This window comes from Salmo salar, chromosome ssa09 (assembly GCF_905237065.1).
Source record: "Salmo salar chromosome ssa09, Ssal_v3.1, whole genome shotgun sequence".
Taxonomy (NCBI): Eukaryota; Metazoa; Chordata; class Actinopteri; order Salmoniformes; family Salmonidae; genus Salmo; species Salmo salar.
The window spans coordinates 155,174,785-155,182,119 of record NC_059450.1 but is presented as its reverse complement, the minus strand read 5'-3'; positions in this window follow the sequence as shown (position 1 = coordinate 155,182,119).

Genomic DNA, 7,335 nt, shown 5'->3' with positions numbered 1-7,335 from the left:
CTGACCTGTATATATACACACACTGACCTGTATACACACACACTGACCTGTATATAACACACACACCTGACCTGTATATAACCACACACACTGACCTGTATATACACACACTGACCTGTATATACACACACTGACCTGTATATACACACACACGGACCTGTATATACACACACTGACCTGTATATACACACACCGACCTGTATATACACACACCGACCTGTATATACACACACTGACCTGTATATACACACACACTGACCTGTACACACACACACACTGACCTGTATACACACACACGACCCGTATACACACACACCGACCTGTATATATACACACACTGACCTGTATATACACACACACCGACCTGTATATAACACACACCGACCTGTATATATACACACACTGACCTGTATATACACACACCCTGACCTGTATATACACACACACCGACCCGTATATACACACACACTGACCCGTATATATACACACACTGACCTGTATAACACACACTGACCTGTATATATACACACACCGACCTGTATATACACACACACTGACCTGTATATAACACACACCGACCTGTATATATACACACACTGACCTGTATATATACACACACCGACCTGTATATACACACACACTGACCTGTATATATATACACACCCTATATATACACACACTGACCTGTATATATACACACACACTGACCTGTATATATACACACACACACTGACCTGTATATATACACACACACTGACCTGTATACACACACACACTGACCTGTACATACACACACCCGACCTGTACATACACACACACTGACCTGTACACACACACACCGACCTGTACACACACACACACACTGACCTGTATATATACACACACACCGACCTGTATATATACACACACACTGACCTGTATATATACACACACCGACCTGTATATACACACACTGACCTGTATATATACACACACACTGACCTGTATATACACACACACTGACCTGTATATACACACACACCGACCTGTATATACACACACACTGACCTGTATATACACACACACCCGACCTGTATATACACACACACTGACCTGTATATACACACACTGACCTGTATATACACACACACCGACCTGTATACACACACACCGACCTGTATATACACACACCTGACCTGTATATACACACACACTGACCTGTATATACACACACTGACCTGTATATACACACACACTGACCTGTATATATACACACACTGACCTGTATATATACACACACACCGACCTGTATACACACACACCGACCTATATATACACACACACTGACCTGTATATACACACACACTGACCTGTATATATACACACACTGACCTGTATATATACACACACCGACCTGTATATACACACACACCGACCTGTATATACTAACACACACTGACCTGTATATATACACACACACCCGACCTGTATATAAACACACACACTGACCTGTATATATACACACACATGACCTGTATATATACACACACTGACCTGTACACACACACACACTGACCTGTATACATACACACTGACCTGTATACATACACACACTAACCTATATATATACACACACTAACCTGTATATATACACACACTGACCTGTATATATATATATATATACACACACACTGACCTGTATATATATATACACACACTGACCTGTATATATACACACACACTGACCTGTATATATACACACACACACTGACCTGTATATATACACACACACTGACCTGTATATATACACACACTGACCTGTACACACACACACACTGACCTGTATACATACACACTGACCTGTATACATACACACTGACCTGTATACACACACACTGACCTGTATATATACACACACTGACCTGTATATATACACACACTGACCTGTATATACACACACAGACCTGTATATACACACACACTGACCTGTGTATACACACACACTGACCTGTGTATACACACACTGACCTGTGTATACACACACTGACCTGTATATATACACACACTGACCTGTATATACACACACTGACCTGTGTATACACACACTGACCTATATATATATACACACACTGACCTATATATACACACACTGACCTATATATACACACACTGACCTATATATATACACACACTGACCTGTATATATATATATATATATATATATATATATATATATATATATATATACACACACACTGACCTGTATATATATATATATACACACACTGACCTGTATATATATATATATAACACACACTGACCTGTATATATATATATACACACACTGACCTGTATATATATATACACACACTGACCTGTATATATACACACACACTGACCTGTACATATACACACACTGACCTGTACATATACACACACTGACCTGTACACACACACACACTGACCTGTATACACACACACTGACCTGTATATATACACACACTGACCTGTATATATACACACACTGACCTGTATATATACACACACTGACCTGTATATATACACACACTGACCTGTGTATACACACACTGACCTGTATATACACACACACTGACCTGTATATACACACACACTGACCTGTATATACACACACACTGACCTGTATATACACACACACTGACCTGTGTATACACACACTGACCTGTGTATACACACACTGACCTGTGTATACACACACTGACCTGTATATACACACACTGACCTGTATATACACACACTGACCTGTATATACACACACTGACCTGTGTATACACACACTGACCTGTGTATACACACACTGACCTGTGTATACACACACTGACCTGTATATACACACACTGACGTATATATATACACACACACTGACCTATATATACACACACTGACCTATATATACACACACACTGACCTATATATATACACACACTAACCTGTATATATACACACACTGACCTGTATATATACACACACTGACCTGTATATATACACACACTGACCTGTATACACACACACTGACCTGTATATATATATATACACACACACTGACCTGTATATATATATACACACACTGACCTGTATATATACACACACACTGACCTGTATATATACACACACTGACCTGTACACACACACACACTGACCTGTACACACACACACACTGACCTGTATACACACACACACTGACCTGTATACATACACACTGACCTGTATACATACACACTGACCTGTATACACACACACTGACCTGTATATATACACACACTGACCTGTATATACATACACACACTGACCTGTATACACACACACTGACCTGTATATATATAATATACACACACACTGACCTGTATATATATATATACACACACTGACCTGTATATATACACACACACTGACCTGTATATATACACACACTGACCTGTACACACACACACACTGACCTGTACACACACACACACTGACCTGTATACATACACACTGACCTGTATACATACACACTGACCTGTATACACACACACTGACCTGTATATATACACACACTGACCTGTATATACACACACACTGACCTGTATATATACACACACACTGACCTGTATATATACACACACTGACCTGTATATATACACACACACACTGACCTGTATATATACACACACACACTGACCTGTATATATACACACACACACTGACCTGTATATATACACACACACACTGACCTGTATATATACACACACACACTGACCTGTATATATACACACACACACTGACCTGTATATATACACACACACACTGACCTGTATATATACACACACACACTGACCTGTATATATACACACACACACTGACCTGTATATATACACACACACTGACCTGTATATATACACACACATGACCTGTATATACACACACTGACCTGTATATATACACACTGACCTGTATATATACACACTGACCTGTATATACACACACACTGACCTGTATATACACACACTGACCTGTATATATACACACACTGACCTGTATATATACACACACTGACCTGTATATATACACACACTGACCTGTATATACACACACTGACCTGTATATATATACACACACCGACCTGTATATATACACACACTGACCTGTATATATACACACACCGACCTGTATATATACACACACACTGACCTGTATATACACACACTGACCTGTATACACACACACACTGACCTGTATATACATACACACTGACCTGTATATATACACACACACACTGACCTGTATATATACACACACACATGACCTGTATATAACACACACACTGACCTGTATATATACACACACACTGACCTGTATATAACACACACACACTGACCTGTATATACACACACACACTGACCTGTATACACACACACACTGACCTGTATATACACACACACACTGACCTGTATATATACACACACACACTGACCTGTATATATACACACACACACTGACCTGTATATATACACACACACTGACCTGTATATATACACACACTGACCTGTATATATACACACACTGACCTGTATATATAGACACACTGACCTGTATATATACACACACACACTGACCTGTATACACACACACACTGACCTGTATACACACACACTGACCTGTATACACACACACCGACCTGTATAACACACACACTGACCTGTATACACACACACTGACCTGTATACACACACACTGACCTGTATACACACACACTGACCTGTATATATACACACACTGACCTGTATATATACACACACTGACCTGTATATATACACACACTGACCTGTATATATACACACTGACCTGTATATACACACACTGACCTGTATACACACACACTGACCTGTATATATACACACTGACCTGTATATATACACACTGACCTGTATATACACACACTGACCTGTATATACACACACTGACCTGTATATACACACACTGACCTGTATATATACACACACTGACCTGTACATATACACACACTGACCTGTACACACACACACACTGACCTGTATACATACACACTGACCTGTATACACACACACTGACCTGTATATATACACACACTGACCTGTATATATACACACACTGACCTGTATATACACACACACTGACCTGTATATACACACACACTGACCTGTATATACACACACACTGACCTGTGTATACACACACTGACCTGTATACACACACACTGACCTGTGTATACACACACTGACCTGTGTATACACACACTGACCTGTATATACACACACTGACCTGTATATACACACACTGACCTGTATATACACACACACTGACCTATATATATATACACACACTGACCTATATATACACACACTGACCTATATATATACACACACTGACCTGTATATATATATATATATATATATATATACACACACACACTGACCTGTATATATATATATATACACACTGACCTGTATATATATATATACACACTGACCTGTATATATATATATACACACTGACCTGTATATATACACACACACTGACCTGTATATATACACACACTGACCTGTATATATACACACACTGACCTGTACACACACACACACTGACCTGTACACACACACACACACTGACCTGTATACACACACACACTGACCTGTATACATACACACACTGACCTGTATGTATACACACACTGACCTGTATATATACACACACTGACCTGTATATACACACACACTGACCTGTATATACACACACACTGACCTGTATATACACACACACTGACCTGTATATACACACACACTGACCTGTATATACACACACACTGACCTGTGTATACACACACTGACCTGTATATACACACACTGACCTGTATATACACACACTGACCTGTGTATACACACACTGACCTGTGTATACACACACTGACCTGTATATACACACACTGACGTATATATATACACACACACTGACCTATATATACACACACTGACCTATATATACACACACTGACCTATATATACACACACTGACCTGTATATATACACACACTGACCTGTATATATACACACACTGACCTGTATATACATACACACACTGACCTGTATATACATACACACACTGACCTGTATATATATATATATACACACACTGACCAGTATATATACACACACACTGACCTGTATATATACACACACTGACCTGTACACACACACACACACTGACCTGTACACACACACACACTGACCTGTACACACACACACACTGACCTGTATACATACACACTGACCTGTATACATACACACTGACCTGTATACACAAACACTGACCTGTATATATACACACACTGACCTGTATATATACACACACTGACCTGTATATATACACACACTGACCTGTATATACACACACACTGACCTGTATATACACACACACTGACCTGTATATATACACACACACTGACCTGTATATATACACACTGACCTGTATATACACACACTGACCTGTATATATACACACACACACTGACCTGTATATATACACACACACACTGACCTGTATATATACACACACTGACCTGTATATATACACACACTGACCTGTATGTATACACACACTGACCTGTATACACACACACTGACCTGTATATACACACACACTGACCTGTATATACACACACACTGACCTGTATATACACACACTGACCTGTATATACACACACTGACCTGTGTATACACACACTGACCTGTGTATACACACACTGACCTGTGTATACACACACTGACCTGTATATATACACACACACTGACGTGTATATAACACACACACTGACCTATATATACACACACTGACCTATATATACACACACTGACCTATATATACACACACTGACCTGTATATATACACACACTGACCTGTATATATACACACACTGACCTGTATATATACACACACACTGACCTGTATACACACACACTGACCTGTATATATACACACACTGACCTGTATATATACACACACTGACCTGTATATACATACACACACTGACCTGTATACACACACACTGACCTGTATATATATATACACACACTGACCTGTATATATACACACACACTGACCTGTACATATACACACACTGACCTGTACACACACACACACTGACCTGTACACACACACACACTGACCTGTACACACACACACACTGACCTGTATACATACACACTGACCTGTATACATACACACTGACCTGTATACACACACACTGACCTGTATATACACACACACTGACCTGTATATATACACACACTGACCTGTATATAT